General features: G+C 47.0%; 1 long non-coding RNA gene across 1 annotated transcript in view; it reads right to left on the reverse strand.

Moving 5' to 3' along the window:
• The window catches only part of LOC144773036 (uncharacterized), a 200,573-nt gene that overhangs the window by 13,738 nt on the left and 158,972 nt on the right, over nucleotides 1-27,863 (reverse strand). The gene's annotated exons all lie outside the window — the stretch shown is intronic.

Consider the following 27,863-nt stretch of genomic DNA (forward strand, 5'->3'; position numbering starts at 1 on the left):
AGGGGAAGAAGTGAACTAGGGTGGAAGGAGGAAGGACTAAAGAGATGTAATAATAAGACTACCATAGAAGGATACTTTGGAAGGTTCATGCACGTGGCTGATATGAATCCGATGCATGGGTTGTTGAGGATGGGTAGAACTGGAAGTTGAAAGAAAATGCAGGCCTGGTTGGGCAAAACAATATGGGTGCATGGATATAGTGGATAGCAAGAATCATGAGCGGAGTTTGTGTCAATGAAACCCAAGGCAAGGAAGGAGTGGACGCATGGGTGGTTGCTGGTGAAAGTGAAACCAGCTAAGGCGATAATAAAGAATGATAGACATTTACTTTTAATGGGTGGATGCCCCCTAAATGTATTGTATTCATCATAGGTGGAGACTCTCACTGGAAGCAGAGTCTTACTTTGAAAATATAAAAGGAGATACAAAAAAGACTGGTGTTCTTCTGTGTACTCAAGTCCACCCATAGTACTAGGGCAAGTATAATGCCGGAAAAACTTCAACAAATGCTACAGGCAGGGGAAGCAGGAGGATAGATTAGATAGATACTAAAAGTTGAATGTACTGCGCTTGCTAGTTCTACTATGCCACAATGTACTGTTGAATTAATTTTGAAGAGTTTCAGTTACAATTCTGTTTCTTTTTTTATAGATACTCATACTCCTTCCCAGAAACCATCAGCCAGCCTGCCAGCCAGCCAGCCAGCCAGCCAGTCAGCCAGCCGGCCAGTCAGCCAGCCTTCTGGAGGTGAACCCGTAATACATTGTACCACAGTACCACAGTATCACAGTGGACGGTTACTGGCCTCCAGGACTCTCTGCCTCCGCCTCGAGGCTGTGCCACCTGCTGTTTGACCGGCCTCCCACCCGGCTCCTGTCCCACTGCTTTGCAGTCCTTGCAGTTCTGTCCTGGTTCCGACCTGGTTGTCGCCGCTCTTGCATTGGTGGCGGACGCTTGTCGGGCGGCTACCGGCAGGGCGGGGCAGGGCAGGCAGGGCGGGGGAGGGGAACCAGCGAACAGTTAGTCAGGGGAGCTGGGGAGCTGGAGAGTTGAGAAAGCTGGTAAACCTGCAACTAGGGGGTGCGAGAAGGGCTGCGAGTAGTGGTGCATGTTACAAGCTCGTTAAGGCACTAGAGGAAACTGGTACGTACGTAGCAACCACTAGCTTTGTCAAGGCAGAAGAAATTGGGCCCTCTTCGGTAGCTGCACTTGCAGTTAAGCTGACCCTGACACCACCAGGCCCAGGTAAAGCCAATACCGACTGCATCCTGATCAATGCTTACATTCACCCCAAAGGGGAAAAAAATGAGGAAAGGAATTACATATCTTTTTGGAGGAGTGCATCACGGGAAGATCAACAACTAACCTTGTACTTACAGGGGATTTCAACCTCAACCTCATGGGCACACCACAAGAAGAGGGAATCTTAGCCCAAAATACATCTTGGGACCTACCACCACAAGGAAAGCTACAAACAACTAAACAAACAAAACTGGGAACACAGATACTTGAAGAATTAGAACACTTCAATATCAGAGCCCTAAACGGTAGGTTTGTGGAAGACAGCCCGCCAGCTCCAACATACCATTCAACAAGAGCAAATAGCATATTAGATTATACCTTTATTTCATTACCTTTCTTTCATTATACAACCTCATTCCGGATAGGGAAAAAATCAGACAGCGACCATTGCCCTCAGGAAATAGTTGTGGATATTGCGAGACCCACATTCGAGCGATCAAATGCCCCAAAAGAGACTATCCACAATGTTAACTTTTAAAAAATTAAGTACTCAGCAGCGATGGGTGAAACTTTGATAGAAAGGGCAAAACATCACTTCAGGGAGCGCACTGGCCCAAACGAAATCATAAAATGGGAACAATTTACAACTTCCCTGTCAGACTACGCAACAAGGCCCAAGGCATCGGCAAAGCATAGCAATTTGGATAACCTCTCTCGAGAATATAGAGAAAAAAATGAAGGAAACAAAAACATCGATTTCCCGTTTAATGAGAGAAATACAGCTGGACCCTAAAGAAAAAGCAAAACATAACCATCTTCAGATATTGAAATCTTCACTAAAAAAACTGAAATGGGAAGCAAACAAAACAAAGGAGGAGAACTTGTGGGCTAGACTCCCGCAGACATCAAACAGAACGACGGGGCAAGGTTCTGGAAAACCGTTAACTCCGTACCGCGTCCAGCAAACTTGGGGGTTTCATCTAACATTACAGAAGAAACATGGGCACTCTACCTTGGTAAGCACTTCAATCAAGACTTGCCCAATAATCGGGTCTTATTCAACCCTAAGATCATAACAGATTATAAAGTTGATAATGCGCAACAAACACAATTGTGCTCACACAATAAAGACACATTCAAATTCAGGGTGAACCCGGTAAGCCACAGGCATCTGGGTAAATAACATTATATATAAAGTGAAATGATGCCTAGGTCACTAATAATAGATTTTAGATTCATAGGTGAGATAGTTAAGTTATCTAACCTAACGACAAAATAAATTGTCAGGAAAAACATCTATTTTTGTATTTATTTAAATAAAATAAAATTTCCCACCTCCACAGAGAGAACACCAAATCTTATTTTTCTTCTTGTTTTTCACTTTAATTGAAAAAGAATTAGAATTAAATAGGGGCTTGTATAATTTGTCAGGCCACCTACTCTAAACAAACACAACAACATATATATTTACATATTACTATTTACATGGACATATACAAAACACATATATATACACATGAATCAAAAAGATGTATCCTTATTCGAATATTGTAGCCCAATTTTTCTTACAAAAAGGATGCTTGCTATATGTACAGACTCCGCATTCCTTTCAAAGTAAGCTCCACCAGACCTAACACAAGAAGTATGAGTAGTCCATATCTATTTAGGCTATCTTCAATCCTTTTACTCCTTGTAAATAATACTTTTGCACAATCAATAATTTGGCTGGGGTCTTCTTCAAAAAATGTGTCGACGCGTTTCAGCCATCATAATTCTGGCCTCATCAGGACTAGGGCTTATAGATAATTCGGTCTAAAAAATTCAAAAAAATGTGTATAACTATACATACCAATCTCAAATTAATATGTTCAAACAGTCAGAGGTCTACATATAAAAATTTTATAAAATTTACATGTATACAATTATACAAATCTAGTTGTTCAATGACTAGAAATGGACAGACTGCAAAAATCACCCCAAGTGTCTAGATTACAAAACGTATGTGCACGCTATCAACACTTCCTTATAAACCTTTCTAAATATATTTATAAATAAATCAAGGAAACACCCTGTGTCGTGTTAGTAAAAAACAAGCAAGAGACCTTTATATCCCTATAAATAAACTAGTATAAAAGGAGCCTGATATCCATAGTACAAATACCTTCAGAGATATATATATTTTCTTGACCCAGTCTTATCTGGTAATTTTCATCAATTCAGGACTAAAAGAAAACAGGAACACTAATCAAAACGGGGGTATGACTCTTAGTCCACTCAGGATGACCAAGACACTTTTTACTGGGCTCACCTGTATATTTAACGATGGTGAACTCTTTTAAATTCACAGTATGTCGTCCTTCCATATTTACGGGGATAGCGCATTAGTCACACTCTTAATTGCAGCCTTTCAATTCTCCCGGGTATTTAAATGTTGCCGCCATTCTATAAAACCGAAACAGGTGGTCGGTAAGCTACACACTTGCCTCAACGTGCATACGGTGAAAAGAATTATAGGGGATTACTGCCACTTACTAGGAACATTAAACGCCACGCCAAGAGCAGGATTGCTCGGTTCGTTCATCTCTGCGTCATTAAACCAGACTTTCACCGCTCGCGTGATGCAGAAGTCATCTCTCCTTGCTAAACACCGAGGAAGGACTGATCAGTTCCATGTTTATTAAATAAAGAACTCGCTTCCTGGTAAACACTAAGAGGGGACTCCTTGTATTACACATTGGCCCGTTCTATCTTACTACCTGATCGACAATAAATAGGTGTTGTGAAAGACGTGAATAGTGTACCAAGTGCACACGCTATTATTAAAAAAATATGAAGAATAAATAATAAATAATAACGTACCAGGTTAGTAAAAAAATTAATTTAAAAAAAACAATTATTTAATAAAAATAAAATTAAATTAAATATATGTGCATGAAACCCAGTCTGCCATTCTTTACATTCTTATAACTCAATATATCAGAACATCAACAATTACAATATATCAATACATAACCCTGGGTTCGCAGTAGATAGTTCAATATGATGGTAGCAACCACAAACTATATGAAGAGAAATACATTAACTGGCCAGAGGGGACCTCTTTTTTGCAAGGTAAATTTTTCAAATTAGCGCCCAGATTTCATCTCTATCATTTAGACCAATGCTGGCAGTCTTATATTTCTCAATGAGTCTTGCTATCCAACCTGTCTAATTTAGATTTGATTTCTTCCTGTTTAGTTTTTCCCAGTACACATAGGACTGTCCATAATATGTCATTTTCTGTATGTTGGAAGTTTTCATAATGGTGCACTAAAGGTGCTCCCTGAACTTTACATTTGACCCTCGATTTATGTTGCAAAATACGTTTCTTTACAGCTTGAGTCGTCTGTCCGATATAGAATTTATTGCACGGACATTTGATACAATATATGGTGTTTTTTGTATTGCAATTGGAAAAACTTTTTTGGTGATGTTTATATCCATTGATTTCAAACTCCTTGGTGTCTGTTGTTAGATTGCAAGCTACACAATTTTGACACTTAAAGTGTCCTATTACAGGAGGCAACTTCAGGAGTCCTCTTAAATCTTGGGACGGAGACTCTACTTTTCTTGCTGCTCTTACCAAGGATTGTCTTATATTTTTACCTTTTTTAAAAGCAAAAAGTTTTTTTTTATCCCTAGATGTTCAATGAGTTTCCAATGTTTTTTAATGACTTTTTTAACTTTATTCGCTTTTGGGTCGTACGTCAGTACACATGTAAGTGGAGTATCTTTTTCTTTGATTTGGGGCACCAAAAGAACTTCTCTTGGTGTGAACCAAACTCTTTTTAAAGCAACCTTAACTAACCTTTTTGGGTAGCCTCTGGCTATCAATTTGTTTTTCAAGACTTCTGCATTTTTAAAATATTCTTCTTTTCTACTACAATTCCTCCTTATACGGAGAAATTGCCCATAGGGCAAATTCTCCTTAAGGGTCCGGGGATGACAGCTAGTGAAATGTAGTAAGGTATTACGGTCTGTGCTTTTTGTATATAAACTGACTTCTAGGTGACCGTCCTCACTGAGGATGTTGACATCCAGAAAGTTAAGTTTCTGTTGATTGTGGGACATAGTGAAGTTCAATTCCTGCGTTCTCGAATTCAACCAATTGTGAAATTCTAATAGTAGTGTTTCATTTCCATGCCAGATCACTCTGTTTGCTGCCTAGCGCATTGCTGGACCTGCGCTCACCTACCGCCTTGTACTCCTGCACTTTGTACTCCTGCACTTTGGAGCTCGCCGCACCCGCTCCGCGGGTGCCGCTTCGTCGTACACTGACTCTGTTGTTTCCTGTGAGGCGAACCCTGACTGGACGGTGGGAGCAGTAACGCTACAGGGCTGCGAGCGTGCAGGGACTACCTGACCCAGGTGTCCCTGCGAGACCGAGGCCAGCTTCCGGTCCGCTCTCCCTGTAGCTCCACCCCCCGCCCATCAGAGGGTTGCTAAAACCACCTGGCTCACCCCCGGACCCTTGGGACACTCTGTTTGCTGCCTAGCGCATTGCTGGACCTGCGCTCACCTACCGCTTTGCACTCCTGCACTTTGGAGCTCGCCGCACCCGCTCCGCGGGTGCCGCTTCGTCGTGCACTGACTCTGTTGTTTCCTGTGAGGCGAACCCTGACTGGACGGTGGGAGCAGTAACGCTACAGGGCTGCGAGCGTGCAGGGACTACCTGACCCAGGTGTCCCTGCGAGACCGAGGCCAGCTTCTGGTCCGCTCTCCCTGTAGCTCCACCCCCCGCCCATCAGAGGGTTGCTAAAACCACCTGGCTCACCCCCGGACCCTTGGGACACTCTGTTTGCTGCCTAGCGCATTGCTGGACCTGCGCTCACCTACCGCTTTGCACTCCTGCACTTTGGAGCTCGCCGCACCCGCTCCGCGGGTGCCGCTTCGTCGTGCACTGACTCTGTTGTTTCCTGTGAGGCGAACCCTGACTGGACGGTGGGAGCAGTAACGCTACAGGGCTGCGAGCGTGCAGGGACTACCTGACCCAGGTGTCCCTGCGAGACCGAGGCCAGCTTCCGGTCCGCTCTCCCTGTAGCTCCACCCCCCGCCCATCAGAGGGTTGCTAAAACCACCTGGCTCACCCCCGGACCCTTGGGACACTCTGTTTGCTGCCTAGCGCATTGCTGGACCTGCGCTCATCTACCGCTTTGCACTCCTGCACTTTGGAGCTCGCCGCACCCGCTCCGCGGGTGCCGCTTCGTCGTGCACTGACTCTGTTGTTTCCTGTGAGGCGAACCCTGACTGGACGGTGGGAGCAGTAACGCTACAGGGCTGCGAGCGTGCAGGGACTACCTGACCCAGGTGTCCCTGCGAGACCGAGGCCAGCTTCCGGTCCGCTCTCCCTGTAGCTCCACCCCCCGCCCATCAGAGGGTTGCTAAAACCACCTGGCTCACCCCCGGACCCTTGGGACACTCTGTTTGCTGCCTAGCGCATTGCTGGACCTGCGCTCACCTACCGCTTTGCACTCCTGCACTTTGGAGCTCGCCGCACCCGCTCCGCGGGTGCCGCTTCGTCGTGCACTGACTCTGTTGTTTCCTGTGAGGCGAACCCTGACTGGAAGGTGGGAGCAGTAACGCTACAGGGCTGCGAGCGTGCAGGGACTACCTGACCCAGGTGTCCCTGCGAGACCGAGGCCAGCTTCCGGTCCGCTCTCCCTGTAGCTCCACCCCCCCGCCCTTTCAACTACTATAAACAGTGTTTGTTCTCCCGCAGCGCGGGACGCAGCCCGGAGCAAAGACCGGGCTAAGAGCGGGCCGTTTGAGGCCGTTCGAGTACGGGAGAGTCCGGTCCGGGCCCCGTCTCTTTGCCTGCCACACCGAGGACATTGAAACCATACCAATATGAGTACCAGGGAAACCAGAAGCAAAACTTCCTCCCTAGCCGCGGCTGGAGCCGTAAAAGGACCCATTGACACCTACTTTGCCAAGGCGGGATCTCTTTTGATAGAGGAAATCCAGGTATTGGAGCGAAGAATCTCCCAAGAAATAGACTGGGTAAGGAGATCTTCATTAGGCCCAGTGGCCCAAGCTAGAACCCCAGAAGATAGACCCGGTTTACCAACTAGCTGTAGTACTGTTCAGGCATCAGGCCCACTTCCAGGTACCACAACTACTAACCTAGAGTCCACTATCGAGGTCCCGAGTGACTTTGAGGATGTAAGCCTAATGGCTTTACCTAACACCCAAATCCCTCAACTTATACCAGCAGAGATGTCTGAGGCAGTCAAAGTCACAGAACCAAACAACGACTGCAACAGGGGAGCTAGAGAAGGGGCAATACAAAAAAAGAACCAGGGCCGACACACTAAAAAAGACAATAGGTTTAAATCCCCTAAACCCCCACAACCTAGAGATAAAGGGGGGAAGGGAGCCACCCCTGCCTCTAGGTCAGAGAGAATGGGAAGCTTAACCACTCCAAGAACTGCCATTTCAACCTCACCAGAGCCCGCTTCCAACGCGCCTGTAGATACTACCTCCGATGACATCACACTGGAGGACATAGGTACACTTCTTAGGTCGCTACTGAGTCCCCTAGAGGCTAGACTGATTAAGATCGAAGCCAGACTAGTCAACATTGAAAAGGCAACTGTACAACTAGCCGACTCAAGGAAAACCGATAATAGTGTGACAAAAGCAGTAATAGATGGACTCGGTCCAACATCCATCAAGGCTAATGGACCTCCTATAGTAATAAACAATAAGCTACCGCCCGCAAACCCCCCCAAACCTCTACATCCCACGCCAAATATTACCCCCCAACCACCAAAGGTTAACAAGGCCCCCATTTCAAAACAACAAACAGTAACTGCTACCTCAACAACAATTCCCCCAATAAAAGACAATGCTTTGCCACCTTTAAACAGCAAGGGTGCCCCTCAATTTAGTGGAGAGCAATCAAATACCAACCGTAGATCAAAGCTTATAAATCTCCCCCCAGAAGCTGCACCTTATACCTTAGTACTGGCAGGGGTCCCGGAATTAAACTCCCCCACATTCGAATCCATTACCTCACTGAAGAATAAAGTTATTAATTGGCTCTCTGTAAATAGACCACTCCCGAGAGGAACAACCAGTGATATTTCCATGGCCAGGAGGGCAACCTGGGTGGGCCATACTAGGAAATCTATCGGGGGAGACTGCATTCTGGTCACTTTCAGAGACCCGAACACAGCCGCGTACATTTGTACCTGGGCCTCTGATGAGGATTTTGGTAGTACCATCCAACCACTCCCTCTGTCATTCTTCTACCCTTCAAATTTCTACAACACAGAGGACTACAGATGGGGCCACCACCAAGAGCTGCTGGAGGGTTGGGAAAACTGCCCGAGGGAGAGAAGCGCCCAGTTACAACATAGGGGCAGGCCAGTAGAGCAGTTCCCTTCATACGGGGATGAGGCTAGTTGGGAAACTGTAACAAGAAGGAGGGGGGGCGAGGGTAGCTACAGGAGAGGAATTCCTGGGCCACATAGAACACATTACCCTGCCTATCCATCTACCTACAACAGATACAGTACTCTGGAAATGGTAGATTGACAGGCGGCTGAGGAGGGGAGCGTCCTACAAGCATCTTCCATGCTTGAGATTAACACACCCCCAGCCCCAGACACATACCACAACGCACCCTGCGTAGTCGAACCCAGTCTAGGCCCAAGCAGGATGTACTCTGTCACATCCCCTGGCAATAATCCCATGGGCATGAATCACTCCCTCAATAGCCAACCAGAGCCCATTGAGCTTACCCCAAGCAACTCTGTTGTTTCAGGCCGATCCGCTACCCAATTGTCACATATTACAGTAATCTCCTGGAACGTGGCAGGCCTTGCCAGTAAAATAGTTTGTACAGAGTGGGGTTCCTATATAAACTCTAAAAACATACTACTCTTTCAAGAGACCTGGGCACGCGAGGAAATACCATTCCCGGGCTTTGCTTCCTTCTTCAAAGCGGCTAAATGGGGGGGTAGGGGTAGGCCGTCGGGGGGACTAACGACATGGATAGCCACGGATCTGGGCTGCCAAGCGTCCTATTTAGAGACCGCCTCCGATGACATATTAGCTGTCCTACTTGAGTGGCCAGACTCTAATAAGCTGCTAGTTATCAATATTTACTCTAGGCCGGTACCAATGCACAAAGAATCTGGGACTATAGACGAGTTATCAGTGCTCCTAGAAGGCATCCCAAGCGAACTTGCATGCCTGGTAGGAGGTGACTTCAATTGTCACTACGAACCACTGCTTGGACTACGTGATGGTCCCTCTCATGAGGAAGACCTCTGCTGGTTCATCCCAGAGACGGTGGCACCATCCCCAAGGGCCTGGACTCCTCTGGCTTTGCAGATAACTGCTCTCACTCTCAATTTAGGCATAAGGGCGTGCAATGGCCGTTGCAAATCAGATATACCCAGCAACCATACCTACAATAAAACAGGTAGCGAATCTAGACTGGACTATATCATGGTTAAATTGTTCATGTGGCCAGCAATAGTCGATTTCAAAGTCACTGAAAGAACGGACAGTGACCACAATGTGTTGGAATTGACCTATTTACTGCCGGGGGGATGGCTCTTCTAACGGATCAAACAAAGACAAGGCGGGCCTCCTACTTGAAAACAATCGGAGGAAAGTCAAGTGGGAGAAATTGATCAACAGTCCAGATAGAATACCCCGCCTTTATGAAAGGATTATCCCACTCTTGGAGAAAGCCTTTCAGCTAGGAAACGAGGTCCTAGATGATACCAGTAGAGGTAAGCTTGCACAAATCCACGCTGATACCATCAATACCTTAGATCAGGATCTATTTTCACTCACAGGGAATAGGAAAGGCCCTATGCCCAAGACGTCGTGGTACAATGCTGCTTGCAGGGAAGCCAAGGCCCACCTCCTACTTGCTATAAAGGGACGCTTTAACCGTGAAGACATCCGTGTTAGGAGAAGATCGTACAAAATCCTCCTTGCAAATGCGCGGGCGGAATGGGACCAAGATTATTGGGAGAATCTCACCAAGACATTAACAACCAGAGATTCTCGTAAATTCTGGCGCATAGTCGCGAATGGCACGGAGGACCTATCCTCCGCAATAGAGCCCAACATAGTCCCCTTGGCATGGCAGATCCATTTTGAGGCACTATATGCGGAAGGGGGGGGGGGGCCAAAACAGCGACGGTACTATAAACACTTCCAGTCCTACAGGGGTCCCTTTTACTGAAAAGGAGGTCAGGGAGGCCATTAAAAATTTAGCTGCAGGGAAAGCCCCGGGCCTCGACGGAGTCCCAGGGGACTTGTTCAAACAGGAACCGAGGATATGGGCACCATACTTTACACTCATGTTCAATGCCATTCTTGGGGGAATGGAGGTGTCTGATACTTGGAGGGGAGCAGAGGTGGTCCCAATTTACAAAAAGGGATGCCCCCTGCTTCCCTCCAACTATCGCCCTATCAGTCTTATAGACATATCACAAAAACTGTTCGGTAGACTGATTTTGAACAGACTCCAGGCATGGATAGAAGAGATGAATATTCTATCCCCCTACCAGGCCGGATTCAGGCAGGGTGTATCGACCATAGATCAAATTTTTAGGCTAAATCTTCTTTACAGGAGAACAGCCGTAATCGAGGGCGGGACTCTTTATACCATTTTTGTAGACCTACGCGCCGCCTTCGATCTGGTACCTAGATCGAGGCTATGGAAAGTGATGGAAGAGCTAAATGTCCCTGGTGACATTCTGGCAATACTGATGAGACTTCATCATAATAATTATGCCCGCGTAAGGTGTGGCAAAGGTGGAAAGTTAACCGAAAGGTTCCCCGTTCGCAGAGGGGTGAGACAGGGTTGTGTGCTTGCACCGACCCTGTTCTGCCTCTTTGTGAACGGGGTTGTTGCCCATCTAAACGGGATTGCCAATACTGATGCCCCAAAATTGACAGGCAGCAGGGTGCCTGCTATTATGTTTGCAGACGACACCCTGCTGCTGTCAAAATCCCCTATGGGGATTCAACGCATTTTAGATGGCTTCCTAGAGTTTTGCTCTGTACATGGCTTAGAAATCAATCCACAAAAAACTAAATTTATGATTTTAAATCCCAACCCCCAAAACCGAGCCCCACCTAGGATTGGCACAGTTCAACTAGAACGTGTGCATAATATTGAATACTTGGGGATTACTTTAAATGAACATTTAACCTGGACATCTCATCAGACCAAAGTGACCATCAAACTAGCTCAGTTGGCGGGTGGCACTATGCGTCTGGCGAACAAATCCATCTATCGTCCATTAACCCCAATTATGCATATTTACAAAATTCAAGTCCGGGCGGGAGTCATATATGGGGGCGAGCTATGGGGTCACTCTCAACTCCCTAAACTTCAGTCAACTGAAAACAAATTCCTGAGGCAGGTCGTTGCCCTTCCCCAGAGTACTCCCTTATTCCCCCTCAGATTAGATCTGGGAATACGACCAATAGCCGAGGAGCTGGGACTCAAACCCCTAATCTTTTGGAGGCGTTTGTGGTGTAGCCCAGACCTCACAAACTACAGAGAGGAACTTAAGGAATTCCTGGAGCTACGGAATGCCAAGAGGATCCCCTGGATGATTTACATCAAGGAAATGTTAGAGGAGATGGGATACCCGGAACTTTGGACGGATCCTTCAAACTCTTGTGCAAAGACTCCAAAAAAGGTACTAGCGAGAGCATATTACGAGCTGATGCTCACAAGAGCTATGGACGCTACTCGAGAAGGATCCTTGACTCATTTGTTCCTAAAAGTGAAAGACTCCTACTGTCTCGAAAGCGCTTTAGACGCTATTTCTCCAGTACTAACGAGAAAATTATTTCTCCAATGGAGATATGGATGCCTTCCCCTAGCTTCCTTCACAGCGTCATGGCAATCTCGCTCTACCGTAGCAACTTGCCCAATGTGTGCTCATCCGAAGGAGGACGATGCCCACACTGTCTTTTTCTGTAAGGGCTACGAGAGGAGTAGGAAATATTGGTTAATCCCGTTACTCAGGAACTTGGGCTTCAGATCCTTCCAACCTGCTTATAGAGTTTTAAAGACAGACCTCTCGCCTATTGTAGTCTATGCTTTATCGAAATTTTTGACCTCTATGTGGTTCATTCGAAGCCGATTAATGAAAAGACTTGTATAAAAATCCCGTCCAGACACACACTGTTTTATCTTTCTTAGCGTTTTAAATGTCTTAAATATTGGATCACCACATGTTTAATCAGTTTTTAAGTTGTACAAATGCTATGTATCTTTTATGATCTGTGATCGAAATAAAAATTTTTGAAATGAAAATAAAAATTTCATCTATATAGCGACACCAACCATTCACCCCGTTCTTAAAAGGATTGGTGTCGCTATATAACCACTTCTTTTCGAATTCTGCCATACCTAGATGTGCAATTTCCGGTGAAAAGCTACATCCCATGGCCACGCCAGAGATTTGCAAATATAGCTGGCCTTTAAAATTAAAGAAATTGTTTTTCAAACGTATCGTGGCCAATGCTATTATGAAATCTGTGGGCACTTGATGTGGACGTGCTCTCTGATCTAATACATATCTCATCACTGCTATGGCCTCATCTTGGGGGATATTCGTATATAACGATTCGATATCGAATGTCACTAATATTTGGTTGTCACTATTGAAGGGTCGCTCCTCTACTTTGGATATAAAATCCATGGTGTCTTTTATGTATGATTGGGTTCCTTTGACTAAAGGAATAAGGAAAAAATCAATATATTTTGCGACGGGTTCTAACAAAGAGCCACAAGCCGACACAATTGGCCTTCCACAATAAAGACAGTCAGGAAACAACTGACTGCCCATTACTGCAACACAACATCAAATGCAAAATAAAAAAAGGCAGAAGGGAAGGAGCTCCGGGACCAAACGGGATCCCACCGATCCTCTTCAAACAAGATGCGGGTTACTGGGCAGCAGCTCTCGAACCCCTTTTTTTGGAAATCGGGAACTCGAACATCTTGCCAGGCTCTTGGAAGGACTCTATCATCACACCAATATACAAGGCAGGGGGATAGGGCTCTCCCTCAAAACTACCGGCTAGTGGCCCTAATTGACAATGAGGCGAAGTACTTCGCAGGTCTTCTGCTGGAAGAACTACAGGCATGGGCCAAAACAAATTCTCTGATACCGGTCAACCAAACAGGTTTTGTCCAATCTGTGGGCACAATGACCAATATATTAACTATGGGCATGCTAATTGACAAGGCAGAGACAAAAAAATGCCCCTACACCTCTGCTACATAGATTATAAGGTGGCTTTTGATAACATCAACCGTAACCTGCTATGGTCAAAACTAAATGGCTGGGGGATCGCAAAACCACTGTTGGACTTGTTAATTAACTTACACACTGAGACTTGGATATAGATAAAGGTGGGGGATGGCTCACTGTTGTCAAGGCGCATATAGACCAAAAAATTTCTAAAGGCAGTGGAAAAAAAAAATGCCTGGACTTGATTCTTGAACTGTTTTAAGACCAAACAAAAAGAAAAAAAAACAAAAAAAACAAAAACCGATTTTTTTAACCTGTTTTAATACAGTAATTAGATTACTGTTAGAAATGTTTTGTTGGTGCGGGCTTATCGATTTGGATACATCGTTGGCTTTTTTCTGATCGCAACTTATCATGGTTGCAGACACAACCATTATTTAAATATCAGTTAGCTGACTCAACCAACCGAATGTGTTTTCGCAAGGGACCTATACCGTGAAAGCCCGTTTTTTCACCCATAGAGTCACATCTTCGAATAAGGATTGATGGTGCAGCTCTTCAAAATTTCCTAACAAGCATAACTTTGCCATTCACTGCAACTACAAATTCTACTGTTAAAACTAGATGGTGTTTCAATATTTGGTGACTGCAGTGCGCTTCTTCAATTCTATCACATTTAACACGACATTCCTTCACCTTATTATGCCTTGATGAAGTCTCAGTGTGAGACGAAACACGTGTTGGCGATTTACGTGCTGGGAGAACTTTTTATGAAATTTGAATAAAAAATATATTGAAGAGAACTGACTCGGACTTCAATTGAATGTGTCTTGAGAATTGTGGACCCCTTCTCATCTACTGTGATTTGTGCTCTAGCTTGTTAGTTTATTGTATAACAACCTTAAATTGTCTTTTGTGCTGAGGGTAAGATATCAGAGCCCAAAACTGACATATATACACTTATTTGGAGTGCTGTAATTAGAACTTCGGTCTGCTATCCTATGGTCACCCCAAATGTTTGCTTTTTGCTTCACTGGTTTATGAGTTAATGTGGCTGTTGGCCTGCTAATCAGACCCACAGCCTGCTGTTCTCTCTCTAAATTAATGCCAATGCACATTAGGTGCATTACGAAATTGGAACTGGTTCACCTTATTGGCCCCTGTAACAGTGTACCCCAGGTACCCAGGGCATAGGTGCTTCCAAGGCCTACCAGGGGATGCAGCATATACCAGGCCAACTTCTCACATTGGTGAGCAGCGGATTGGGATTTGAGCTTGCTGTTGTTTTACCATTACAATCTTTGAGAGTATCATTTGAAAGATCATACAGGTACCTGTTAGGTACATTAAAAACAAGACTAGTATGTGAGAAGTTGGCCTGGTATATGATGCTCACTAGTTCTAGTGATCACCTTGTACCATGCCAAGCAACCCTTATGGTGGAGGTTGTAAAGTCAACCTTATAGACAAGCTATCCTAGGGTTAGCATGGACTAAGCAGTCATAGGCTAAACTCTGTAAAGGCATGTGAAGCAAGCTGTTTTACCATACACAATCCCCTTGAATACCAAATGAAAGGACACCACACAGATATATATTGACAATATATATAGATTTATTTCTACAAAGATACCCTATACTCTTTATGAGCACAGAAGCATATGCGTTAAAACAAAACACAGTTTAAATATACAAAAGTTGCACGAATATGGATGAGCCCTAGGGGCCACCTAAACCATATACTAAAATAGTGGTATAAGAACCACTATGGGGAAAGTGAAGAGGCCTAGGGCCTGGGGAATCGCTGGAGCTGTTCGAGACTAGCAGTGATGAAGTCGGGAAAGGCCCGCGGGACTCGGGTGCAGTGCGGAAAGTGCACGCATGCACCAATGCAATGTCAATGGTGCATAAAAGTTACAAAGTTAGTGTTTTAAGAACCTTCCGATGGACCTACAAGGATAAAACTTTAGACACAGGCACTAGAGGTGTACACCAGTGTGGAAACACCGGCGTTGCTGAGTTACCTCACCCACAGGAAGCGGGTGCACAGGTGCGAAGTAGTGTCGGATTTCGTCACGCAGGTCGATGGTGCTTGGAGCTGAAGATGCTGCAGGCGGGTCGTCGTGAAGAGTTCCGGTGGATCCAAGGGTGGATCTGAAGAGGTGAAGCCCTGAAAGCAGAGGGGACAATGTTCAAAGTCACTAGCCAGTGACTACCGTGGAACCAGGAAGGAACCAGGCAATGTCGGGTGCAAACAGGTGATGAGGCGAAGATTGTCTCTGCAGCCAAGTGGACACGAAGAGGTCAAGGACGTCCAGGAGTCGATCACGAGCTGTCCTACGAAGGCTCTCGCTGATGGCGGTGTCGGCAACTTGATTGGAGCAAACAGTCCTTGGCTAAAGCAAGCCACGCAGAAAGTGATTCAAGCTTCTCACTCGGACCAGCAAGGTCAGAGCGGGTGCTCCTTTTCAGGGGAGCAAAATCCAGTCTGGAGCAACCAGACCAGCAGTGTAGTTCGTAGATTTCATCACCAAGATGGCCGCTAGCCACGTGGCATGTGGCCGGGATGGCGCGTCGAGTGGCACAGTGCAAAAGGGCCCCACGCAGATTGTGGAGATGCTGGGGGGCTGATCTTCGGTGCAAGGGCTGCTCGAGGTCGGGGCTTCTCAAACCCCAAAGCACAGCGTCGAGGGTGCCTCGGGTGCTGCGCAGTCAGCTTCTCGGGGGTCTTTCAAGAGGTCCGGTCCCACGTCTCTCGGTGCCTCCACGGGTCCCTTCTTTGCAGGAACTGTGGATCGGGCTGTGAGATGTCTGAGAGTCTGGGTCTTGTCAGGCTCTGGGCTCGGGCGGGAGGCGGCGGCAAAGCAGACGTCGAGTTGCTGGTTGGTGCCTGTATTCACAGGGTGGTCACTCATTGGCCACAAGGGAGATTCTCTTCAGTCTTCTGTGCAGCAGAATGTCGAAGTCCAGTTTTCTTCTTAGTTTCAAGTCGAGTTCAGGATGATCTGAAGTCTCAGGACACAGCTCCTACTCTTATTCCAATTCTAGGGTCCGGATCACCTGCTAGGTCCCTCCTCTGGGTGGGACCAGGAAGGGGAGTGGTTACACCCCCTTTCCTTTGTCCAGCTTCGCGCCAAGACTGGGGCAGGAAAGCCCCAGCACCGGTTTGAACTGGCAAATGCACGGGGACACCTTGTGTGCCCCAGGCATGTCTGATTCTATTCAGCCCTGTCCTACCCAATACACAAAATCCTGTCTGGGGTGGTGCTAGCACCTCCCAAGGCAGGAAACCCTTTGTCCAAGCTGCCCTAGCTGGAAGGACTCCCAGCAACAGGAGGTCAGACTTGTGTCTGTGGTGGCAGCATCCATTTTGTGATGCTGAGGCTCTGTTTAACTTTAACCGGGGTTCAGGTTAGGTACATGTCGTGTCCCTCTAGAAGGGTGGAATGCTACCCCCGTCGCCAGAACTGGCGAGGGGGTAGTATTCCAATTCGTATAACACCTTACTCGACATGTTTTGATAAAGCCAAACCAAAGATAGGATTTAACAGCGAGGATTATAATGCACTTAAGAGTATATGGTATGGCAGTATCATGAAACAGCTAAAGGACATGGTTCCGAAAGCTGCAGACAGGCTCAGCTCATGCCAGAGCACCATCTCACATATTTCCAAGCACTCTGCCTCCAGGATTGATGAGGCCTTCCATAGGAGTGGCTGATAGGAACATATGTGTCCATTTTAGGTTAGGTATAGGCATACTATACCTAAGTAAGGGGTGGTTACACCGACTTACACCAGCTGAGTGATCAGCCAGTTGTGTCAAATATGGAGGCCAGTCCAGGGGTGGCACAATACGTGCTGCAGCCCCTGGTAGGCCTTGGAAGCACCTATGCCCTGGGTACCTGGGGTACACTGTTACAGGGGCCTATAAGGTGAGCCAATTCCAATTGTGTATGTACCTAAGGTACATGGAGTCCATTTTAAGGAGAGAGCAATTAGCCTGGGGCCCTGAATAGCAGGATCCCAGGCCAACTAAAGTCAAAAACCAGCTAAACACCAGGCAAAAAGTTTGGGGGTAACCATAGTCAGATATCTACCTTCCTACATAGTATACTTAAGTTCTACTGAACTTAGTTGTTGTAGAGGATAGGGAGTGGCACACCCTGACTGAAAGTGGGTCCAACCTATTCAGACCCCCAAGTGGACTTAACCAGGAGCAAAGGAGGAGGAGGAATCACTCAGGTGAATCCAATACCTCCCAAGCTTCTAGAGGCTCTCATGGTCACTCCAGAAGAGTGATGACTAGCCCTCAGAGAAGGGAACATGAGGCCAAAATGAGAGAGGCTGAACTTAGGATCCAGAAGAAAGAATTAGAAGTTGCCCTGGCCAAAGAGAAACTTGCTAGAGCAAGACAGCCTAGAGAGAGTGGATTAGGATCCACTGGTGGCAGCATTATCCCCAAGGATAAAGACAGGTCTTTTGATAACAGAAACCTGACTAAGATTGTGCCCCCCTACAAAGCTGGGGATGATATCCACAAATGGATGACTGCACTTGAGAGGGCCTGCAGAGTACAGCAGATCCCTCAGGAGCAGTGGGCAGCAATCTTGTGGCTCTCCTTTGAAGGTAGAGGCCGAGACAGACTCCTCACAGTTAGTGATGGGGATTCTAGAAACTACCTGGTCCTGAAGAGTGCTCCGATTGATGGGTTAGGCTTAACCACTGAACAGTACAGGTTAATGTTCAGAGACACCCAGAAGACACAGAATCAGGACTGGTCTGAATTTGTTGAATGTGCCACTAAGGCTCTGGAGGGCTGGTTGCTGGGAAGTAAGGTTACAGACTATGAAGGATTGTACAATTTGCTTATGAGAGAACAGATTTTAAATAACTGTCAGAACCAGCAGTTGCATCAACATTTGATTGACTCAGATCTAACCTCTCCCCAAGAATTGGGAAAGAGGGCAGACAAATGGGTTAGAACCAGAGTTAAGCAAAAGAACCAGAACCAGAACCAGGGTGGTGACCAAAAGAAAACAGACCAGAAGGGTGGGGAGCAGAAAGCTAAAGACCAGAAGTCTTCAACAGGGCTCCAAACTAATACTGAGGGTGGGTCCCAAACTTCCAAGAAGAAGAAGAAAGAAGGTCAAAGGAAACCCTGATGTAGTACTTGTAAAAATACCTCTCGCTGGACAAGTGATTGTAAAAAGGGTGGAGCCCCCAACACTGCAGCCCCTAAGGCACCTGCACCCACTAGTACAGTTAGCAGTGTTGGTCCACAAACTAAGGGGGTAGTGGGTATCACCTTGGAAACTGAGGGAGATTCTGGCCCAGTCAGAACACCTACACAGGCTGTTCTGATTTGTGATGTGGAAATTGATTTGTCCACTACTGTCAGTCCCAGTAATCTGGGCAAGTACAGGCAGACGCCTTTGATTAATGAAAAAGTGGCTCAAGCATACAGGGACACATGTGCCAGTGTCACCATGGTGACACCTAGCTTTGTGGACCCTGGACAGTACATCCCAGGTGATAATTACCTGGTGACCAATGCCAGCAATGTCACTACTACACTATGAGGCCGATTATGATGGCGGACGGACCTGAGTCCGTCCGCCACCATAGCGTAGGAGGGAACCTCCGCATTGCCTGCGGAGTTCCCTCCTGTGCAATTAGGATGTGACCGCCACCCCGGCGGTCACATCCTCAATCTTTAACATTGCGGCGGGTGCAGCTTCTGCACCTGCCGCAATGTTAAAAGTGCATGCACGGCATTTGCGTGCACAAAGCAGCAGGCACCGCGCGGTGCCTGCCGCTTTGTCCACGCAAATGCAGGGGGGTACCATAGGTACCCCCCCATGTGCATCCCCCACCCCCCCTTCAACCAGGGGGCCCTCAACGGGCCCCCGAAGTGAAGCTCCGTATGCTTTTCCATGGCGGAAAAGCCGCCGTGGTAAAGCATACATTGTACTCCATCATAATATGGATGGCGGTGTCTGATAGACACCGCCAGCCATGTTAATGCTTCTCCGCCGCGGGCGGAATCCGCCCGCGGCGGAAAAGCGGAGGACAGATTGTAAGACCCACCAGCCATCCTAATATGGCGGTGGGTCTTTCAAGGCTCTGCGGTGGATTTCCCGCATCCTCCGGGCCGGCGGTGGCTTCCGCTGGCCCGGTGGATGCGGGCAATCCGCCATCGTAATAGGCACCATAGTGTGGCAATTGTTAACTTTTCCTAGGGAGGGGTAACTGGCCTAAAAAGAGTTGTGGTTAGTGCTGATCTCCCAGTTGAATGTTTGCTGGGCAATGACCTGGAGAGCTCTCTATGGTCAGAAGTTGAGTACAGGACTCATGCAGAGATGTTAGTGATATCATCACATGTCCTTGCTGTGACCAGGTCACAGGCCAAAAAGTGCCTCTCTGAACCTCAGGTCTTGGATCCTGGAACAATGGACCAAGCACCTTCCAAGACAAGGAACAGTAGGGTAAAGGCTGTCCCTTCACAACTGCCTACAAGTGAGGATCAGCCTTCACAGGAAGATGATCTTGAGACCCCTGAAGGTACTGTCCCTGAAGAGCTTGAACCTGTTCAGGTTGAGTTTCTGGGGACAGGGGGACCTTCTAGGGAAGACTTGGGGCACACTCAGTTAACCTGTCCTTCTCTTGAACCCCTCAGACAGCAGGCTGCTGCTGAGGCTGCTGGGAATGCTCAATGTACCCATAAAGTATATTGGGATGATGGGCTCCTTTATTCAGAGGGTAGAGACCCCAAGCCTGGTACAACCAGGAGGTTGGTCATACCCCTGCAATTTAGGGGCTTCCTTCTTACCTTGGCCCATGATATTCCCTTAGCAGGACACCAAGGCCAGAATAAGACTTGGGACAGGCTTGTCTCTCACTTTCACTGGCCTCACATGTCTGAAGATACCAAGGAGTTTTGTCGCTCCTGTGTAACCTGCCAAGCCAGTGGCAAAGCAGGTGGTACCACAAAGGCCCCCCTGATACCACTACCTGTGGTGGGGGTGCCCTTTGAAAGAGTGGGGATTGACATTGTAGGTCCAATGGATCCCTCTACAGCATCTGGGCACAGATTCATACTGGTGGTGGTGGACCATGCCACCAGGTACCCAGAGGCAATTCCACTTAGGACCACAACAGCTCCTGTTGTGGCCAGGGCCTTACTTGGAGTTGTCTCCAGAGTGGGGTTTCCTAAGGAGGTAGTATCTGATAGAGGTGCCAACTTCATATCAGGATACTTAACAGCTATGTGGAAGGAATGTGGTGTCAACTACAAGTTCACCACTCCCTATCATCCACAATGCAATGGGCTTGTTGAAAGATTTAACAAGACCCTAAAGGGTATGATCAAAGGATTACCAGAAAAGCTCAGGCGAAGATGGGACATCCTTCTACCCCGCCTTCTGTTTGCTTACAGAGAGGTCCCACAAAAGGGGGTTGGCTTCAGCCCCTTTAAATTGTTGTTTGGTCACCCTGTAAGAGGACCCCTGTGTTTGGTGAGGGAAGGATGGGAGTTACCTCTCAAAAAGCCCAAGCAAGACATAGTGGACTATGTACTTGGTCTCCGCTCCAGGATGGCTGAGTACATGTTATGTTATGTTATGTTATGTTATATGACTTTTTATATAGCGCACGGCTACTCATGCTGAGTGTCCCGGCGCTTTCTACCTGCAGCTCAGAGTAAAAATAACACAACACAGCGAAAATGAAAAAGGAAAACAGTGACAACAGTAAGCAATAAAAAAGGACTAAAGGTTAAAAAGCCAGGTCTTCAGGCTCTTCCTGAACTGAAGTAAATTGGCAGTGCTGCGAAGCGAAAGTGGAAGCAAATTCCACAGCTGGGGAGCTCTGCAGCTAAAAGAACGCCCTCCCACGCGGGTCTTCCTCACCCGCGGGACCACTGCTTTAAAAAGGGATTCCGAACGTAGGGAACGGAGTGGTCGATAGAAAACCAGTCTCCGCCGCAGATATCCAGCCCCTGATCCAAATAGGGCTTTGTGCATCAAAGTCAGGGATTTAAACTGGATCCGCTTCCGGATAGGCAGCCAGTGTAGCGCCTGTAACAGCCCGGATGCTCGGGCTCGTCTGCGTAGGCCAAAGATAGCCCGGGCGGCAGAGTTCTGCACCACCTGGAGGCGCTGTACCAGGTAGTCAGGGAGGCCAAGAAAGAGGGCGTTGGCATAGTCTAGCCTTGAGCCGACAAGAGCCTGCACAGTAATCCTCCTCAGACAACAGAGGCAGGAATTTACGGAGCATTTTCAAGATTCCGTAACAAGCACATGGAGAAGGCATCAAAAAACCTTGAGGCTAGCCAAGAATTACAGAAAGCTTGGCATGACCAAAAGGCTGTCTTGACTGAGTACCAGCCTGGATAGAAAGTATGGGTGTTGGAGCCAGTGGCCCCAGCAGCACTGCAAGACAAATGGTCTGGACCCCATACTATCATTGAAAAGAAGGGAGAGGTTACCTACTTGGTGGACCTAGGAACTCCCAGGAGCCCCCACAGGGTGCTCCATGTTAACAGGCTGAAAGCATATGTTGACAGGGCAGACATGGGCTTGCTCATGGCTACAGATGAGGGGCAGGAGGAAGAGAGTGACCCTCTCCCAGACCTGCTGACTCAGAACCCTGAGGATGGCTCAGTTGATGGTGTGGCCTTAGATGGCAGCCTCACTGAACATCAGCAAAATGACTGTAGACAAGTTTTGCAGTCATATAGACATATGTTCTCCCTGACACCCAGTCAGACTAACTGGTGCACCCATGTGGTGGACACTGGTGACAGTCTTCCTGTGAAAAACAAAATTTACAGGCAACCTGACCATGTCCGAGATTGTATCAAGACTGAGGTGCAAAAGATGCTGGAATTAGGTGTCATTGAGCCTTCAGAGAGCCCCTGGGCTAGCCCAGTGGTTCTCGTCCCCAAACCTCACACCAAAGATGGAAAGAGAGAGATGAGGTTCTGAGTGGATTACAGAGGACTCAATGCTGTCACCAGGACAGATGCACACCCTATTCCAAGGGCAGATGAGCTCATAGACAAATTGGCTTCTGCCAAGTATTTGAGCACATTTGACTTGACAGCTGGCTACTGGCAAATCAGGTTAGCTGAGGAGTCTAAAGCCAAGACAGCATTTTCTACCCCAGGTGGGCATTACCAATCTGTGGTGATGCCCTTTGGTTTGAAAAATGCACCTGCCACCTTCCAAAGGTTGGTGAATCAAGTCCTTACTGGGTTGGATGACTTTTGCGCAGCATATCTGGATGATATTGCTGTCTTTAGCTCCACCTTGGAGGATCACCTGGTCCACCTGAAGGAAGTGCTAGAGGCTCTGCAAAAGGCAGGCCTCGCTATCAAGGCAACCAAGTGCCAGATAGGGCAGAGTAAAGTTGTATACTTGGGTCACCTTGTAGGTGGAGGCCAAGTTCAACCACTGGAGAGTAAGATCCAGACCATAAAGGACTGGACCCCTCCAACTACCCAGACTCACGTCAGAGCTTTCTTGGGCCTGACTGGGTACTACAGGAAGTTTGTTAAGAACTATGGGTCCATTGTGACTCCTCTTAATGATCTGACATCCAAGAAGATGCCCAAAAAGGTTCAGTGGACAGTAAACTGTCAAAAGGCATTTGATGACCTGAAGAAGGCCATGTGCTCTGCACCTATCCTGAAGAGTCCTGACTACTCAAGAGAGTTCATTGTCCAAACAGATGCTTCTGAATTGGGAGTGGGAGCTGTGCTTTCACAACTTAATGTAGATGGTCAAGACCAGCCCATTGCTTTTATTAGCAGAAAGCTGACCCCCAGAGAGAAACGCTGGTCAGCCATTGAGAGGGAGGCCTTTGCTGTGGTGTGGGCCCTGAAGAAGTTGACACCATACTTGTTTGGCACTCACTTCAAGATTCAGACCGACCATAAGCCCCTCTTATGGCTTAATCAGATGAAGGGTGAAAACCCCAAACTGCTCAGGTGGTCCATTTCCCTACAGGGGATGGACTTTACAGTGGAGCACCGCCCAGGGACTGACCATGGTAATGCAGATGGTCTCTCCAGGTACTCCCACTTAGAACATGAAGACACAACTGGTCAAGGTTATTCTAATGTCCCTGCGTTTGGGGGGGGGGTTGTGTAGGAGAGTAGGGTCTGCTATCCTATGGTCACCCCAAACTTTTGCTTTTTGCTTCACTGGCTTATGACTTAATGTGGCTGTGGGCCTGCTAATCAGACCCACAGCCTGCTGTTCTCTCTCTAAATTAATGCCAAAGCACATTAGGTGCATTACGAAATTGGAACTGGTTCACCTTATTGGCCCCTGTAACAGTGTACCCCAGGTACCCAGGGCATAGGTGCTTCCAAGGCCTTCCAGGGGCTGCAGCACGTATTGTGCCACCCCTGGCCTGTGCTCCATATTTGACACAACTGGCTGATCACTCAGCTGGGGTAAGTCGGTGTAACCACCCCTTACTTAGGTATAGTATGCCTATATCTAACATAAAATGGACACATATGTTCCTATCAGCCACTCCTATGGAAGGCCTCATCAATCCTGGAGGCAGAGTGCTTGGAAATATGTGAGATGGTGCTCTGGCATGAGCTGAGCCTGTCTGCAGCTTTCGGAACCAAGTCCTTTAGCTGTTCCATGATACTGCCATACCATATACTCTTAAGTGCATTATGAACCTCGCGGTTAAATGCTATCTTTGGTTTGGCTTTATCAAAACATGTCGAGTAAGGTGTCATACGAATTGGAATACTACCCCCTCGCCAGTTCTGGCGACGGGGGTAGCATTCCACCCTTTTAGAGGGACACGACATGTACATAACCTGAACCCCGGTTAAAGTTAAACGTGAGCCTTAGCATCACAAAATGGATGCTGCCACCACAGACACAAGTCTGACGTCCTGCTGCTGGGAGTCCTTCCAGCGAGGGAGGCTTGGACAAAGGGTTTCCTGCCTAGGGAGGTTCTAGCACCACCCCAGACAGGATTTTGTGTATTGGGTAGGACAGGGCTGAATAGAATGAGACATGCCTGGGGCACACAAGGTGTCCCTGTGCATAGGCCAGTTCAAACCGGTGCTGGGGCTCTCCAGCCCCAGTCTTGGCGCTAAGCTGGACAAAGGAAAGGGGGTGTAACCACCCCCCTTCCTGGTCCCACCCAGAGGAGGGACCTAGCAGGTAATCCGGCCCCTAGATTTGGAATAAGAGTAGGAGCTGTGTCCCAAGACTTCAGATCATCCTGAACTCGACTTGAAACTAAGAAGAAAGCTGGACTTCGACATTCTGCTGCACAGAAGACTGAAGAGAATCTCCCTTGTGGCCAAAGAGTGACCACCCTGTGAATACAGGCACCAACCAGCAACTCGACGTCTGCTTTGCCGCCGCCTGCCGCCGGAGCCCGAGCCCAGAGCCCGACAAGACCTGGATTCCCAGACATCTTAGAGCCCGATCCACAGTCCCTGAAAAGAAGAGACCCGTGGAGGCACCGAGAGACGTGAGACCGGACCCCTTGAAAGACCCCCGAGAAGCTGACTGCGCAGCACCCGAGGCACCCTCGATGCTCTGCTTTGGGGTTTGAGAAGCCCCGACACCGAGCAGCATTTGCACCGAAGATCAGCCCCCCAGCTTCTCCACGATCTGCGTGGGGCCCTTTTGCACTTTGCCACTCGACGCGCCATCCCGGCCACTTGCCACGTGGCTAGCGGCCATCTTGGCGACGAAAACTACAAACAACACCGCTGGTCTGGTTGCTCCAGACTGGCCCTCGCTCCCCAGAAAAGGAGCACCCGCTCTGACCTTGCTGGTCCGAGTGAGTAGCTTGCATCGATTTCTGCGTGGCTTGCATTAGCCAAGGCCTGTTTGCTCCGATCAAGAAGCCGACACCGCCATCAGCTAGAGCCTTCGTGGGACAGCTCGTGACCAATGCCTGGACGTCCTTGACCTCTTCTTGTCCACGTGGCTGCAGAGACAATCTTCACTTCTTCACCTGTTTGCACCCGACATCGCCTGGTTCCATCCTGGTTCCACGGTAGTCACTGGCTAGTGACTTTGAACATTGTCCCCTCTGTTTTCAGGTCCTCACCTCTTCAGATCCACCTTTGGGTCCACCGGAACTCTCCTCGACGACCCGCCTGCAGCATCTTCATCTCCAGGCACCATCGACCTGCGTGACGAAATCCGACACTACTTCGCACCTGTGCACCCGCTTCCTGTGGGTGAGGTAACTCAGCAACGCCGGTGTTCTCACACTGGTATAAACCTCTAGTGCCTGTGTCTAAAGTTTTATCCTTGTAGGTCCATAGGAAGGTTCTTAAAACACTAACTTTGTAACTTTTACGCACCATTGACATTGCATTGGTGCATGCGTGCGCTTTAAGCGCTGCACCCGAGTCCCGCGGGCCTTTCCCGACTTCATCACTGTTAGTCCCGAACAGCTCCAGCGATTCCCCAGGCCCTAGGCCTCTTTCCTTTCCCAATAGTGGTTCTTATACCACTATTTTAGTATATGGTTTAGGTGGCCCCTAGGGCTCATCCAAATTGTGCAACTTTTGTGTATTTAAACTGTGTTTTGTTTTAACGCATTTGCTTCTGTGCTCATAAAGAGTATAGGGGATATTTTGTAGCAATAAACATATATATATTTTCAATATATATCTGTGTGGTGTCCTTTCCTTTGGTATTCAAGGGGATTGTGCATGGTAAAACAGCTTCCTTCACATGCCTTTACAGAGTTTAGCCTAAGACTGCTTTGTCCATGCTACCACTAAGATAGCTGGTCTATAAGGTTGACTTACAACCAATCATCATAAGGGTTGCTTGGCATGGTACAAGGTGATCACTAGAACTAGTGAGCAGCATATACCGGGCCAACTTCTCACAACTGCACTGCATTGGTTTTAATTAACTGTGCAAATAAACTAAACTTAAACTTAAACATCTGCCCCAGCAAGCGTGTGATCAATTGTTGGTGTAGATTTAATGTAGTAACATCACACCTCAATATAAAACCACACAGCCTGGGGGAAGAGGGTTAGGGTTTGATGAATGGATGGGAACGGTGGTTTGGGGAAAGGTTTGACAAAGAAAAACAGTACGCATGGAGACAACAAAAGCAAAACAATGAAGACGATGATTGATGATCCACTACTACCCAATAAATGTAAAGTCAAGGAAGAAAAACAAAATGGATGCATGATGAAGGTTTATTATTAACTTGATGGTTAATAATAAGTGGTAATTACTTAACTACTACACAATTCATTTTTTTTTTTTTTATTTCTTTTTTAAACGAGGAAAAAGCAAGGTACATTTTACAGAAATTACCGAAAATAACACAATATGACTAGATCGTAGAGGAGGTAAAGCAAATTGACACAAGCTGAACAATTACTAAAGCATTAGATTAAAAATAATAACTCGAAATTAGATTAATCAAAATAAGAACTCAAATACAACGATATGTGCAAAAAACATAAATTATAAATTGATAAATTTCAGATCAACCAATACCAGTGGGAATAATCCCCGCCTTCCAGTTGGAAATTGGACTCCAGAGAGCTTCTCCGCGCGCCCTAGCTTTTCCTCCTCTTGTTTCAAATATAGCGGTTTCATATCTACAAACCGCTAGAAAACGCGCTAGCCACATCTGGAAACTAGGTGGGTCTGCTTCCTTCCAGCGGGCGGATAGAATTAATCTTAGTACTGCTTTACCTATAAAAATGAAATTTTCTTCAGGTTTAGTTAAATTTAAAGAATAATCATGCCCTAGTAAAAACAGAGTTTCTGATTCTGGTATTTTATGACTGAATATTTCTTCCCAAAAGGATAATAACATATTTTTGATCAACGTCAATTCAGAACAGTTATAAAACATGTGAGTGAGGGTTGCTGGTCCTTGTGTGCATCTAGGGCATAAATCATTCTCTCGCTTGCCCCACGAAAATAGTTTAGCAGGAGTAAAATAAAGATCAAATATGGTTTTATACAATTGCGCCTTAAGATTGCTAGCCATAAGTAGCTTCTGGCCCAATTCTAATACGCTATCGATATCTACATTAGAATTGTTTAATTTTCTAGCCCATTTATTTTCAGTTTTGTCAAGATCATCTTTTTGTTTATTCAAAAGAATATTGTACAGAATTCCAATCCTAGTGTTTATTCTAGATAATACATCCAAAATTTCAATATTGTGTAGAGAAATTAGGGACTCTTTGGCTTTCAGCGTTGCAAATACCTGTGCAAATTTTAAAAAGTCACCATTTGGTAAATTAAAGCTTTATATTCAACTGAGACACGGCTCCCTACCAGTTGGAGAATTCA

Source organism: Lissotriton helveticus, chromosome 8, assembly GCF_964261635.1.
Source record: "Lissotriton helveticus chromosome 8, aLisHel1.1, whole genome shotgun sequence".
In the NCBI taxonomy this organism is placed as follows: domain Eukaryota; kingdom Metazoa; phylum Chordata; class Amphibia; order Caudata; family Salamandridae; genus Lissotriton; species Lissotriton helveticus.